The sequence below is a fragment of the Anolis carolinensis genome, chromosome 1, assembly GCF_035594765.1.
Source record: "Anolis carolinensis isolate JA03-04 chromosome 1, rAnoCar3.1.pri, whole genome shotgun sequence".
NCBI classification, from domain to species: domain Eukaryota; kingdom Metazoa; phylum Chordata; class Lepidosauria; order Squamata; family Dactyloidae; genus Anolis; species Anolis carolinensis.
In genome coordinates, this window is record NC_085841.1 from 2,570,808 (window position 1) to 2,587,629 (window position 16,822).

At 42.5% G+C, this 16,822-nt stretch overlaps 1 protein-coding gene across 1 annotated transcript in view; it reads right to left on the bottom strand.

Moving 5' to 3' along the window:
* Positions 1–16,822, bottom strand: part of LOC100552489 (zinc finger protein 420) — a 55,681-nt gene that overhangs the window by 18,772 nt on the left and 20,087 nt on the right. The gene's annotated exons all lie outside the window — the stretch shown is intronic.

Sequence of the window (16,822 nt, forward strand, 5' to 3'; positions counted from 1 at the left end):
ATGCCCCAGAAATATAAAACTTGACAACACAACACAAAAGCCTTCCCTCCCAGTTGTAACAACACAACCACACCACAAAACCACAATCCAGACCCACAAAACTCACAACAATGCATCGTGACTATAACAACACAACTAAACGCCCCAGAAATATGAAACTTGGCACACAACTAAATGCCTGAGAAATACAAAACTTGACAACACAACACAAAAAAGCCTTTTCTCCCGGTTGTAACAACACAACTACACCACAAAGCCACAATCCGGACCCACAAAACTCACAACAACGCATCGTGACGATAATACAACTAAACGCCCCAGAAATACAAAATTTGACAACACAATGCAAAAGTCTTGCCTCCCAGTTGTAAGAACACAACCACAACACAAAACCACAATCTGGACCACAAAACTCACAACAACGCATTGTGACTATAACAAATACAAAATTTGACAACACAACTCATCCACCTCCTCAATCCCTACATTCACACTTGGCCTCCAAAAAAACAATTACAATAATAACAATGACAACAACAACAACAATAAGAATCAACACCATCACAGGCAAGAAACAGCCAGGCACTGAGGCTGAGAGGCCAGTCAGTGCTACACTGGGCCTCCAAAAAACAATACAGCAGCATCTAACTTATCCAACCTTCATGACCACTACAACAACAATAATAATAAACACCTACACAGGCAAAACAAAAAAAAAAGACTATTGTACCACAATAAAAATATAAACCGCACTCAGCAGAATCAGACATTACAATTAACAACAAACCAAAGACAACAGGGATCTCAAGCAATTATCAATCAACACAAAAATTGAAGAAGGTAACAGACTTCAAATACTACTACTAATGTGAGTATAAAGAAGGTGGAGGTCACAGCATAAATACAACCTAATGTAGACTGACCAACACCACCAGACTAAGCCACAGCAACGCGTGGCCGGGCACAGCTAGTATATGTATATAATGTGATCTGCCCTGAGTCCCCTTCGGGGTGAGAAAGAAGGGCGGAATATAAATACTGTAAATCAATAAATAAATAAATATTGTTGTTATAACCCGCCTCTCCTTACTGGAAACAGAGCACAACATAGGATCTGACTTCGGCAGGCTTGGATTAATATTAATAATTATTATATTAATATTATATTAATATTATATTAATATTATTATAATAATTATATTATATTAATAATAACAACTATTTATATCCTTCTCTAGGATTATATATTCCTGCATGGCAAGGAGGGGGTCAGACTAGATGACCTTTTGAGGTCCCTTCCAAATGTCATATAGACTTCTTTGGCGTTTGGTGGAGTTTCCATCTTGCAGAGGTCTTTAAATCAAAGGCTAGATGGCCATCTGTTCGGAAGGCTTGGATTGTGTGTTTTCCTGCCTGGCAGAAGGGGTCAGACTAAGACAGTGTTCCCTCACTTATCACGGGGGTTAGGTTCCACAACCACCCGCCATAAGTGAAAATCCACAAAGTGGGGACACTATATTTATTTTAATATTTATACATTATTTTAGGAGTTATACACTATTTTAGGGGGCCCTGGTGGCACAGTGCGTTAAAGCGCTGAGCTGCTGAACTTGCGGACCAAAAGGTCCCAGGTTCAAATCCCGGGAGCGGAATGAGCACCCGCTGTTAGCCCCAGCTCCTGCCAACCTAGCAGTTCAAAAACATGCAAATGTGAATAGATCAATAGGTACCGCTCCAACCCCCAGAGTCGGTCACGACTGGACTTAACGTCAGGGGAAAACCTTTACCTTTTTTTACACTATTTAAAGTCTTTATCAACCAATTGTGTGTTGATAAATCACCTCTTTCTCCTCCTGTTGCCGCTTGGGCTCCTTTTCTCTCCCTTCGGCTTTTCCTTCCTCCCTTCCTTAGGCTGTAAATTGTAATTTTTGATGATTTATAATAGTGTGTCACTCACTTGGCCAGGCTGAGATTGTGTGCCTTCCTCCCTGGCAGAAGGGGTCAGACTAGATGGCCTTTGGGAGGAGGTCTTCCCTGTCTCCCCCTAGGCTACTCCCTATTGCCTTTTCTTCCTTCTCTCTTTCCTCCTGTCTTGGAGCCTCTCTTCCTCTGCAAGGCCCTGACAGCTGCTCAGGGGTGTTTCGGAGGTGCCAGTTTCCAACAGCACTACGTCTCCTGGGGCACCTTGAAGTACCTGGCACCTTGAAGCATCCTGGCATCCTTCCCTGCTCACTATGCTGGTGGCTGCTGCTGCTGTTTCCATTGTGACAAGTTCCCCTGACATTGAAGGGATGCGGAGGAGGAAGGGGGCACATACCAAAAGACTGGCATTTCTTGCTGAGACCCTGCTAATAATAATAATAATAATAATAATAATAATAATAATAATAATAATAATAATATAATATTACAGCTGGACAACATCAAGCATAAACATGTGAAAACTGTGGTCAGCAAAGAATACACACAAAGGGTCAGAAAAATTCTCAAAAGCAAGCTCAATGGAGGCAACACCATCAAGGCCATAAACACCTGGGCCATACCTGTCATAAGATATACTGCTGGCATCATAAACTGGACACGGGTGGAACTGGACAATTTGGACAGAAAAACAAGAAAACTCATGACCATTCATCATTCACTGCACCCTCGCAGTGATGTTGACCGGCTGTATCTGCCTAGAAGATCTGGGGGCAGAGGACTCTTACAAGTCAAACAAGCAGTCAAAGAAGAAGAACATGCCCTGGCAGAATATGTAAAGCAAAGTGAAGAACCTGCTTTGATTGAAGTCAAAAATCAGAAACTCCTCAAAACACAGCAAAGAATCAGTACAAGAAAACCGCACTACAAACTAGAGCTGACAGCTGGCACAGCAAAACATTGCATGGAAAGTTCCTTGACAAAATTGAAGGAAGAGCTGATAAGGAGAAGGCCTGGCTATGGCTCACAAATGGGACCCTGAAGAAGGAGACAGAAGGCCTGATCCTTGCAGCCCAGGAGCAAGACACCAGGACAAAGGCAATCAAGGCCAAGATCGAAAAATCAGCTGATGACCCAAAATGCAGACTGTGCAAGGAAACCGACGAAACCATTGATCATCTCCTCAGCTGCTGTAAGAAAATCGCACAGACAGACTACAAACAGAGGCACAACTATGTGGCCCAAATGATTCATTGGAACTTATGCCTCAAGGACCACCTCCCTGCAGTAAAGAACTGGTGGGATCACAAACCTGCAAAAGTATTGGAAAATGAGCACGCAAAGATACTGTGGGACTTCCGGATCCAGACTGACAAAGTTCTGGAACACAACACACCAGACATCACAGTTGTGAAAAGGAAAAAGGTTTGGATCATTGATGTTGCCATCCCAGGTGACAGTTGCATTGACGAAAAACAACAGGAAAAACTCAGCCGCTCTCAGGACCTCAAGATTGAACTGCAAAGACTCTGGCAGGAACCAGTGCAGGTGGTCCCGGTGGTGATGGGCACATTGGGTGCCGTGCCAAAAGACCTCAGCCGGCATTTGGAAACAATAGACATTTACAAAATTATGATCTGTCAACGGCAAAAGGCCACCCTGCTGGGATCTGCGCGCATCATCCGAAAATACATCACACAGTCCTAGACACTTGGGAAGTGTTCGACTTGTGATTTTGTGATATGAAATCCAGCATATCTATCTTGTTTGCTGTGTCATAATAAAATAATAATAATAATAATAATAATACAGTATTTATATTCTGCCCTTCTCACCCCGAAGGGGACTCAGGGTGGATCACATTACACATACAGTAGAGTCTCACTTATCCAACATAAACGGGCCGGCAGAACGTTGGATAAGCGGATATGTTGGATAATAAGGAGGGATTAAGGAAAAGCCTATTAAACATCAAATTAGGTTATGATTTTACAAATTAAGCACCAAAACATCATGTTATACAACAAATTTGACAGAAAAAGTAGTTCAATATGAAATAATGCTATGTAGTAATTACTGTATTTACGAATTTAGCACCAAAATATCACGATTTATTGAAAACATCGACTACAAAAATGTGTTGGATAATCCAGAACGTTGGATAAGCGAGTGTTGGATAAGTGAGACTCTACTGTATAAGGCAAACATTCAATGCCTTAGCATAGAACAAAGACAGAGACAAACGCAGCTCCGAGCTGGCCTCGAACTCATGACCTCTTGGTCAGAGTGATTTCTTGCAGCTGGCTGCAGCTGACTGCTCACCAGCCTGCGCCACAGCCTGGGCTGTGAGTTTCCTTCCAAATCTCATATCAATTGCCTGGGGCCCCTTCCACACACAGCTGAATAAAATCCAACATCATCTTCTTTGGACTGGGATATATGGCAGTGTGAACTCAGATATTCCAGTGCAAAACAGATATTGCCTTGATATTCTGGGTCATATGGCTGTGAGGAAGGGCCCTGGGAGTCTGGCAGAGTCTCCTTCTCTAGAGCCTGTGAAACAGAGGAATTAATTAGCATTGGAAAGGTTCATCTCCTGGCTTTTCCTGCCTGGGGGCATCCTTTGTTCAGAGTCATTAGCTGCCCCTGGAACTCTTCTGTTTTCAGAGTGTTGCTTCTTATTTACTGTTCTGATTTAATAATAATAATAAATTTATTTTTGTATGCCGCCTCCATCTCCCCAGCAGGGGACTCGGGGCGGCTCACACGGGGAACAAGCCCAATATACAGTAATCACATAAAATCATAAAATAACAATTTGGACATCAGACAACACAATTTAAAAGCAATTTAAACAGATGGCTTTGAGCCATCAGTGCCAGCGACCATATTTACTCAAGTCTAATGTGCCGCAGAATCTAATACGCACCTCCATTTCCAAAGCCCTGAAACAAAACAATAAAAAGAGGATTTCCTGCTTAATGTAATGCACAGCGGCAGAAAGTGCCCTCTTTTTGTCATTTGGCCATTGCAGTCGCTGCCTGCTTAGAATCCCTCTTTTAACCACAAAAGAGTTAGAGCACCAAAGTTTCCAGCAACGGGAAGGAAAACATTTGGTTGCATCTAATAATAATAATAATAATAATAATAATAATAATAATAATAATAATAATAATACCGTATATACTCGAGTATAAGCCAACCCGAATATAAGCTGAGGCACCTAATTTTACCACAAAAAAACTGAGAAAATACTGACTTCAGTATAAGCCAAGGGTAAATTTCAGAAATAAAAAGATACCTGTAAAATTACATTAATTGAGGCATCAGTAGGTTAAATGTTTTTGAATATTTACATAAAGCTCTAATTTAAGATAAGTTTGTCCAAATCTGATTAAATCATTATTCTCATCTTCTTCAATGTAAATGTGCTTATGTATCCTTTTAATAATAATAGAGTAAAATAATTCATGTAAAAATAATAATAATACAGGAAAATAATATATGTAGTAATAAATAGAGTAAAATAATAAATGTAATAATGATAATAAGATCAGAGTGAAATAATAAATGTATTAATAAATAATAATAATAATAATAATAATAATAATAATAATTTTATTTTTGTACCCCGCCACCATCTCCCCAGAGGGACTCGGGGCGGCTTACAGATATAAAACCAACATACAATAATATCAAATACAAAAACACACAAATAAATTTAAAAGGCATTAAAAATCTATTAAAAAATAGAGTAAAATAAATGTAAAAGTAGCAACAATAATAGAGAAAAATAATAAATGTAATAATACCAATAACAACAGAGAAAAACAATAAATGTACCATATATTCTCAAGTATAAGCTGACCCAAATAGAAGCCAACCAGGACCCTCACCCGAGTATAAGCCGAGGGGGGCTTTTTCAGTCTTAAAAAAAAGGGCTGAAAAGTACTTTATTTTTGTATCCAGCCACCATCTCCCCAAAGGGACTTGGGGCGGCTTACAACAGGGTCAAGCCCAAACAACAACATAACTTAACATACAGCAAAATTTAAAAACAGTCATTTAAAACAACATAGCAGTAAAATAACAACAAATATAACAATAACTTTAACCTGAGCCACATTGCTACATACAACGAAGGGTAATTATTACACGACACCAGGAGGGTCCATAAATAAAACCGAAATAAGTAGGGAGAGAATGAGGGAAATGGTTGCATTACAGTGCTGAAGCAAATAGAGTGAGGAGTAATGATAAAAGTGCACAATAGATTTGTAAACAGATTACATATCTGATAGGTTTGTTTATTAAATAATGCTCCGTAACTCTTATGCTGTAGGATGAATCCACTTGGTTCAATGCTATGGAGTTATGGGAGTTGTAGTTTCACAAGACTTTGAGCCTCCTCTGCCAAAGGATGCTAATGCTTTACCAAACTACAAATCCCAGGATGGCATAGCATTGAGCCCTTGCTATTAAATTAGAGATGGGGCCCTGAAGCAACTTCCCCTTTTTGTTTTGACTCATCACAAACATGATCGTATTTTATGGAAATGCGGTAATAGACTATTGCTAACTCTGATTGGCAATTGTCTGTCTCCAAGGTTTCAAGGAGGATTATTTTCTCCATCGACCTGGAGATCCCACATATTCTCTTTGGTGGGCTTCAAGCAAAGGAAGTGCACAGGCCGATCCTACTGAGCTTCTAGAAGATGGGATCAAGTCAGGTCAACATGGTACACTGCAGTCATATTTAATTGGAATCACAATTGTGTGAGTCTGAATCAGAAGACCACAAGTTTGGGAGAAATGTCCAGTATGACATTTAGGCAGAAGAAATGCACCTATATAGGATGGGTAGCAGTTAACTTGCAAACAGTGTGTGGAAATGGGATCTATAAGTCTTAATGGACCACAAGCTGAACATGAGGCAACAGTGTGATGCGTCAGCTAAAAAGGCCAATGTGATCCTAGGCTGCACGAATAGGAGAATAGTGTCCAGGTGGAGGGAAATCTTAGTCCTACTTTGTTGTGGTTTCATCAGACCTCACTCGGAATAACGATATCTCCAGTTCTAGACAAAACAAGAACAATATTGACAAAATGAGGTCAGGCTGGATGTCCTTTGGGGTCCCTTCTAACTCTAGTAGAATATAGACTGCCTGGGAATCAGGTGGTCTCCTTCTCTGAAGGTTTTCAAACAGAGGCTAGGTGCAGGGCTGTAACCGGGGTGGTGATGGTTAAAGTTTCACCACCACCACGCCCGCCAAAAATTTTCAGGTTAAAAAAACAACCTGGTTTACTCATGAATTTTAACTGGTTAACCAAATCCACATGAGTGTCCATTAAAGTTTATCAGTGGAGCCTGATTTCTAAATTATTTTCATAATTGAACTACTTTTCATGATTCCTTAAAAAAAAGTTTTAACCCTCCCCCCAATTTTTTTTTTCTGGCTATGGCCCTGGCTGGGTGGCGATATGCCTGCAAGGCTTGGATTGCATCTTCCTGCCCGGCACAAGGAGGCTGGACTGGATGGCCCTTTGGGATCCCTTCCACCTCGAGGATTCCATGGTTTATGGAGGGAAAGAAAAAAGAAAGATGGAAATGAAGCCAAAGGAGCTGAGAAAATGGATATCTAATGGCAATCACTGTGCAATATAGACTCAAGGTTGTTTTCTAAAAGTCTAGAAGAACACTGGTAGGTCCTACAGCCAAATGGAGCTCAGGATTCCCCACAACGAGCATTTATTGGCCACTGAATTAGAATCTGGTGCCATCGGGTTGTTTTGTACAGCCAGAAGTACAATAATGTAGCAGAACCCACGTGGAAAATCCTAGTGGAAAGTTACTTCCTTCAACCTACCTAATAGGATCTAGAGTGGCCTCCTGGAACAGCTAACAAAGAGATTCTGCTCTCTCGGTTCCATATGAATCCTCCTTCCATTCCCTTGACTGAAGAGCTGGGCATGTTTAGCCTGCAGAAGAGAAGGCTGAGAGGAGACATGATAGCCAGCAACAAATAGGTGAGGGGAAGTCATAGGGAGGAGGGAGCAAGCTTGTTTTCTGCTGCCCTGCAGACTAGGACACGGAACAATGGCTTCAAACTTCAGGAAAGGAGATTCCACCTGAACATCAGGAAGAACTTCCTCACTGTGAGAGAGAGCTGTTTGGCTGTGGAAATCTCTGCCCCGGAGTGTGATGGAGGCTCCATCTTTAATAATAATAATAATAATAATAATAATAATAATAATAATAATAATAATAATAATAATAATAATAATGGGACACTGAAGGAGACAAAAGGCCTGATCCTTGCAGCCCAGGAGCAAGCCATCAGAACAAAGGCAATTCAGGCCAAGATCGAAAAATCAGCTGATGACCCAAAATGCAGACTGTGCAAGGGAACTGACGAAACCATTGATCATCTCCTCAGCTGCTGTAAGAAAATTGCACAGACAGACTGCAAACAGAGGCACAACTATGAGGCCGAAATAATTCATTGGAACTTATGCCTCAAGTACCACCTCCCAGCAGTAAAGAACTGGTGGGATCACAAACCTGCAAAAGTATTGGAAAATGAGCACGCAAAGATACTGTGGGACTTCCGAATCCAGACTGACAAAGTTCTGGAACACAACACACCAGACATCACAGTTGTGGAAAAGAAAAAGGTTTGGATCATTGATGTTGCCATCCCAGGTGACAGTCGCACTGACGAAAAACAACAGGAAAAACTCAGCCGCTCTCAGGACCTCAAGATTGAACTGCAAAGACTCTGGCAGAAACCAGTGCAGGTGGTCCCGGTGGTGATTGGCACATTGGGTGCCGTGCCAAAAGATCTCAACCAGCATTTGGAAACAATAGACATTGACAAAATTACGATCTGCCAACTGCAAAAGGCCACCCTGCTGGGATCTGCACGCATCATCCAAAAATACATCACAAGTCCTAGACACTTGGGAAGTGTTCGACTTGTGATTTTGTGATATGAAATCCAGCATATCTATCTTGTTTGCTGTGTCATAATAATAAAATAATAATAATAATAAATATTTTATTTTTATACCCCACCCATCTCTCCGAAGGGACTCGGGGCGGCTTACATGGGGCCAAGCCCAGGCTAAACAGGCAATGTAAAAACACAACAATAAAACAAATTAACCAACAATAAAACAGATAATAAAACTAATAAGGTCACATAAAATAGACATACTTCGATAAAATCCTGGGTTGGCTCCTAAAAGGAACTGGGCCAAAAAAAAAAGTGTCAGTAGTGTCAGTTACAGGGGGGGGGGGGGGGGGAGGACAATACCAGAACTATTGTCCCAATTAAAGTGCTGGGGAAGGTGAAAACAAGGGAAACTATGGCCGGCTAAAGGAATAAAGTGCAATAAGATAAAATAGGTAACAGATCAGTCCTTTACTATAGAAGTCAGTCACCAAAGGCCTGTTGGAAGAGCCAAGTTTTCAGGCTCTTCCGAAAAGTAAGGAGGGTAGGGGCCTGCCTGATCTCCCTGGGTAGAGAGTTCCAGAGCCGGGGGGCCACGACAGAGGAGGCCCTCTCCCTTGTCCCCACCAACCGCGACTGCGAGGGTGGTGGGAACAAGAGGAGGGCCTCCCCCGACGAGCGAAGAGACCGTGCAGGTTCATAGGGGGAAATGCGGTCAGGAAGTAGGTGGGTCCCAAACCGTTTAAGGCTTTGTAGGTAATAACCTGCACCTTGAATTGGGCTCAGAAAATAAACGGCAGCCAATGGAGCTCCTTGAACAGGGGTGTTGAACGCCCCCTATAATTTGCTCCAGTTAGAAGCCTGGCTGCCGAGCGCTGGACAAATTGCAGTTTCCGGGCTGTCTTCAAGGGCAGCCCCACGTAGAGTGCATTGCAATAGTCCAGTCTAGAGGTAACTAAGGCATGGACCACTATGGTCATATCCGACTTCTCGAGGTATGGTCGCAGCTGGCGCACAAGTTTTAATTGTGCAAAGACCCTCCCAGGCACCGCTGACACATGAGAATCAAGCGTCAACGCTGAGTCCAGGAGGACCCTCAAGCTGCGGACCTGCGCCTTCAGGGGGAGTGCGACCCCGTCAAGCACAGGTTGCCACCCAATACCCCCATCAGACATACAACTGACCTGGAGGGCCTCTGTCTTGTCAGGATTAAGCCTCAGCTTGTTTGCCCTCATCCAGGCCAACACAGCGGCCAGGCACTGGTCCAGAATCTGAGGGGCTTCCTTGGATTTAGGTGGAAAAGAGTAGAGTTGGGTATCATCTGTGTAGAGATGACACCAAACTCCAAAACTCCGGATGACCTCTCCCAGCGGTTTCATGTAGATGTTAAAAAGCATGGGGGACAGAATAGAACCTTGCGGGACCCCACAGGTCAATGGCAAGGGGTCCGAGCAGGTGTCCCCCAGCTTCACCATCTGGGATCGACCCTCCAGAAAGGACTGGAACCACAGCAGAGCTGTGCCCTCAAGGCCCAATCCAGAGAGCCGTCCCAGGATACCATGGTCGATGGTATCGAAAGCCATTGAGATGTCCAGGAGAACCAGCACGGTCACACTCCTCCTGTCCAGTTCCCTGCGGAGGTCATCCACCAAGGCGACCAAAGCCGTTTCAGTAATGTACCCAGGTCTGAAGCCAGACTGGTCCAGAAAATCGGCGTCTTCCAAGAATCCCTGGAGGCTTTTCAGCAGAGGCTGGATGGCCATCTGTCAGGGGTGCTTTGATTTAGATTTTCCTGCTTCTTGGCAGGGGGTTGGACTGGATGGCCCGTGAGGTCTCTTCCAACTCTATGATTCTATGAAATGGGACTCAAAGTACTAGTTTCTCTTGCTGCAAACTATTTTTTTCCTGGAGTCCCTAACCCTACCTTATTAAACCACAAATAGTCCCAAAATTTGTTGGATTTTATTTTTCAGATGGAACTATTTCTAAAAACTGTGTTTGTAGCTTCAAATGAAAGGAACTGGTCAACAATCAACATTCAATGGCACTCCACATCACACAGAAAGGATTTTTCTTGATAAACACTAACACCTTGCAAGCTGTGCAATGAATGCTGTGCAAATATTTACCAGGCAGTCATCTTACAGCCTCATGAAGGTGACACCTCAGAGGCAAACAGCCTGCTCCCCTGAGTTCAGATATACAAATACTTCTCTGTTCTTGCTATCCCTTTCCCCGGGCCTACTGAGTCAAAGTGGTCCTCCCTCCTCCTATCCCCCCCCCCCCCCCCACATCACCCCACTTTCACCTAAAACCGGAGCAGGGCTGAAGCTCTGGATTCTGTGGTCCTCCCCATCCCTTCATCCTTGGGCTTAAATCATAGTTTCTCAACCTAGGGGTCAGGACCCCTGGGGGGGGGGTCATGAGGGGGTGTCAGAGGGGTTGCCAAAACCAGTATTTTCTGTTGGTCATGGGGGTTCTGTGTGGGAAGGTTGGCCAAATTCTATTGTTGTTGGGTTTAAGGAGCTCTTTGATTGTAGGTGAACTATAAATTCCTTCAGCTACAACTCCCAAATGTCAAGGTCTATTTTCATCAAACTTCACCAATATTCAAATTTGGGCATATTGAAAATTCATGCCAAGTTTGGTCCAGATTAATCATTGTTTGAGTGCACAGTGCTCTCTGGATGTAGATGAACTACAACTCCCAAACTCAAAATCAGTGCCCATCAAACCCTTCCAGTATTTTCTGCTGGTTGTGGGAGTTCTGTGTGGCAAGGTTGGTTCAATTACATCATTGGTGAAGTTCTGAATGCTCTGATTGAGTCCCTGTGGGGAGATAGGGTGGTATACAAATAAAGTTTATTATTATTAGCTGAACTATAAATCCCAGCAACTACAACTCCCAAATGACAAAATCAATCCCCCCACCAATCCCACCAGTATTCAAATGTGGGTGTATTGAGTATTTGTGCCAAATTTGGTCCAGTGAATGAAAATACAACCTGCATATCAGATATTTACATTACGATTCATAACAGTACCAAAATGACAGATATGAAGTAGCAACAAAAATAGTTTTATGGTTGGGGGGTTACAACATGAGGAACTGTATCAAGGGGTCGCAGCAATAGGAAGGTTGAGAACCAATGGCTTAAATAGAGATGCGGAGGAAGAAAAAGTTTTGTATTGTCTTCAGAACTGGTTCCCCACCTTTTCTTCACTATGGACCCCCTTTGAAATCCCTTTTGTGGCTGCCGATGCCTAAGATTTAATTCAAGGTATAACGCACTAACTAGACTCCATCAAATAATTATTTCAATTTTCTCATGAATGTTGGTTCATATTTAGAGAGGATGTAAATTAATCTGTTAATGAACATGCTCCTATTACAGTGGTTAAAGGTAAAGGTTTTCCCCTGACATGATGTCTAGTAATGTCCGACACTGGGGGTTGGTGCTCATCTCCATTTCTAAGCCAAAGAGTCAGCGTTATCCATAGACCCCTCCAAGGTCATGTGGCTCGCATGACTGCATGGAGCACTGCAGGAGTACCTATTGATCTACTCACATTTGCATGTTTTGAACTGCTAGGTTGGCAGAAGCTGAGGCTAACAGCAGGAGCTCACCCAATTTCCTGGATTTGAACTGCAAGTTCAGCAGCTCAGCGGTTTAATCTGCTGCACCACCAGAGGCTCCTCTTACGCTATGTAACATTATTTTTGTTCCAGGATTATAAATATGATTTTCTAATTGGCTCTATCATAAAAATGTCGGAGTTGCGACCTTTTGGAAAAGCGCTCAAGACTTGGCTGTTTGGTTGTGCATTTAAGTAAATCAGATCTAATTTGCCAAATAGTCACTGCTGAATGTTTTTATGTTGAATGTTTTTATATTGTGGAATTATGTTTTAAATTGTAAGTCGCTCGGAGCACTCTGGTGGAGAGCAACTAATTAAGAAATAAAGTGAAGTGAAGTGAAAACATCAAAAAAGTTTATTAATCTGCAAAACTTTGTTCCTGCTGGAGAGACGTTCTGCAGTACATTTTGCTATAGTTTTGCAATGAATATCTCATAGTGTCTCAATCACACAACATAGTTTGTGGCAGTCACCAAAACAAAGTTCCTGGACTAAAACAACTTATTTCAAGATAAGGACCACACAGTTAAACAGGAAATAACACTTACAAACCAGGAACAGAATTCATTTTCAAAGGGAAAGGAGGGTAAGAAATAAAATTATTACAAATTATCATCTTCACCATCACCACCATCAAAAACTACTCGTGCAAATATGGAAGGACAGCTGTATTGAAATGCCAGATTCAGATGTGCTGCAATGAAAACCAAAGTCACACCCAAAAAAGCAACAGATGATCAAAACACTGCATATATTTAATAACAAGCATACAAATCAAACCCAGATAACTGGCATATCGATGGAAAACATTTTTCCAAAGGACCTTAAATAATGTATTAAACCCCAATTTTCTCAATTTTTTCTCCTGAAGTGCTGCTATGTCGATGTTAAAGCACCCCAGCTCCCTTGTAATAATAGCGGTCCTGCATTTGGGGCGTTCATTGTCTGGGTTGTCCAAGACAATGAACTAAGATTTAAAGGGAGTACCTAAGGAGGACAAATCATCCTCCTTGGGGATTTTAATGTAGGAGTTGGACGAGACTTCAACCTATAGCCAAGTACCATAGGGAAAGATGGGGTTGGAAGCAGCAACTCAAATGGCATCCTTCTTCTCACCAAATGTGCGGAACACAACCTTGTCATCACCAACACACTCTTCCGCCAAAAAAAAAACAAGTTCAAGACATCATGGAAGCACTCCCAGTCAAAGCATTGGCACCTCTTAGACTATGTAATTACACGTACCAGAGACCACCCCAACGTGCTTCTCACAAGACCTATGATAGGCGCTGATGACCGCTGGACAGACCATAGGTTAATCCAATCCATGATGGCTATCAAGATCGCCCCCACACACAGACTCCACGGAAGAAAGACAAGGTGAAAAATGAATGTCCAAGATCTTCAAGAGCCCTCCAAATGAGCCCTTCTTCAGACAACATTAAAGGATCATCTACTCATAGAACATCTTGAAAATATTGAGGAACATTGGAACAAACTGAAGAACTCCATCATCACAGCCTGTGAAGAAAGCACTATCAAACTAGGAAACATTAAGACTGGTTTGACAAAAATGACGAATTCAGGAGTTAATTGATAAGAAAAGGAAAGCCTTTCAAACATGGCAGAGAGACACCAACAGTGCTTCTAAGAAAAAGATCTACGCTAGCGCAAAAGCTGAGGTCCAAAGAAGGACCAGAGAACTCTAGAACACCTGGTGGACAAAGAAAGCTGAAGAATTCCAACACTTGGCAGATATCCATGATGATCAGGGATTTTTTTTAAGCCACCAAGGTCATCTACGGACCAAGAAATCATGCCATACACTCTCTATGCTCCTCAGATGGAACCAAACTTCTGAAAGACAAAAAATCTATTGCAATACGTTGGAAAGAGCACTACCACAACCTCCTGAATCGCAGCTCCAAATCGGCTGAAAGAGGTTCTCTCATAAATCCCACAACAACAAACCAAGGATGAGCTTGCAGCGCTGCCTAGTCTGGAGGAAGTCAGCAATGCCATCAGCCAACAAAAAAAATAACAAAACCAGCAGACCTGGTGGGATCCCTGCTGAAGTCTTTAAAGACGGTGGACCTGAACTGGCAGAACAACTCTACCAGATCACTGAAAAAGTGTGGATGACCGAGAAAATCCCAGCAGACTTCAAGGATGCCACCATTATCACCCTTTTCAAAAATGGGGAAAGAAAAAACTGTGGAAACTATCGAGGTATCTCCCTTTCTAACCTCCGCTGGTAAAATTCTCGCAAGAATCCTTGCAAACTGCCTTATACCCGTCTCAGAAGACACCCTCCCAGAATGGCTTCCGCCCCTCCAGGGGAACAGTGGACATGATCTTCACTACACGACAGCTCCAAGAAAAATGCAGGGAACAAAATCAACCTCTGTACATGGCATTCATTGACCTTGCAAAGGCATTTGATACAGTGAATCGCAGTGCTCTCTGGACCATCCTCCAAAAAATGGGGTGCCCTGACAAATTTGTGAACATCCTGCGGTTCCTCCATGAAAACATCCAATTCACCACGGATATTATCCCATCATTTCTCGCAGCCAAAAGGACTTTCAAAACACCACCACCGCCTGGAACGCAACCTCTTGAGAGAATTCACACCATCCGCAAAGAACTCGCAAACACAGACAAAGAACTGATGCACCTCCATATCAACACCAGCCAAAAGATGAACACCCAGGACTGGGATAAAATAGACAACCTCACCTACAGAAAAATGGAGAAAGACATGGCTCTCCACACCAAAAAACAAAACCAAAATTCGACAAATACCAAAAGCAACAGCCAAAACCAGAACAGGATATGTCATGGACCATCATCAACCTGACTGACAGACAACTCACTGACGACCAAGTATCCATACTAGCAAAAGGAGGAAATTTTGATGTTACCACCCACCAGGGTCCCAATAGAAAACATCACTGCTAATGTCAAATCAGTGAAGGAGCAGAGGAAGCAGGAGTGGAAACAGCAAGGATCCTGAGAAAGGCATAACGAGGAAAGAAATACAAGCCATCAAAAACCTCAACTCAGTTCAGAAATCATCATTCTCCCAGCTGACAAGGGGAATGCCACAGTAATCATGGAAACAGAACAATAAAATGAAAAGATCAGATTTCTGGATCTCACAATATATAAAAAACTAAAACAAGACCCAACTAACAAAATCACCAGAAAAACTAACACTCTGATCAAGAACTCCTCCATTAACCTGGACCTATGCCAACAACTGTGCAAATCGGAAGCCCTCATACCTAGGCTTTATGGACTCCTGAAAATCTACAAGGATTCCATCCCATTCAGACCCATTATGAGTGCCACTGGATCCCCAACATACAACCTGGCAAAATTTCTGGCTACACAGCTACAAACCCATATTGGGCTCACCACACACTACATCAAGGACTCAGCAAACTTCACAGAAAAAATCAGCAACCTCAGGCTAAGCACCAAGGACATTCTGATCAGCTTCGATGTGGTGTCCCTATTTACTATGGTCCCGGTAGTGGACACCATCGCACTAATCAAAGAAAACTTCCCAGAAGATATCACAGCCCTGTTTCACCATTGCCTCACAACAAGCTACTTTCAGTGGGACAATGAATTTTATGAACAGAAAGATGGAGTGGCCATGGGAAGCCCTCTTATCCCAGTAGTAGCATTTTTTTTTCATGGAACACTTTGAAAAACAAGCCCTAGAAACAGCACCAAAAAAGCCAACTATATGATTCAGATATATTGATGACACCTTCACCATTTGGAGCCATGGAGAAGAACTCAGCAAGTTCCTGGACCACCTCAACAGCATCCACCCAAACATCCAATTCACCGTGGAAAACTGCCATTTCTAGATGTTTTAGTCATCTGCAAACCCAATCAACAATTGGGCCACACAGTTTACTGAAAACCTACACACACGGATAAATACCTTCATAAAAACTCCAACCATCACTCAAGTCAAAAAAAGAAGCACAATCAAAGCCCTGACAGACCGTGCACAACCTCTGCAATCTGCAAACCTCACCTCCTCTAAGGTGAACTAAACCACCTAAACTGGGCTCTTGAGGCCAATGGATACTCCACCACAGACATCAGAAGAGCTGCAAAGCCAAGAACAAGCCATGAGAGTCAAGCCAAAGATCCACCCAGAGGAAAAGTGTTCTTACCATATACATCAAGGGAACCACTGACTGCATAGGCAAGCTGATGAAGAAACACAACCTACAAACTATCTACAGACCTAATAAGAAAATCCAACAAATGTTATGTTCAGCAAA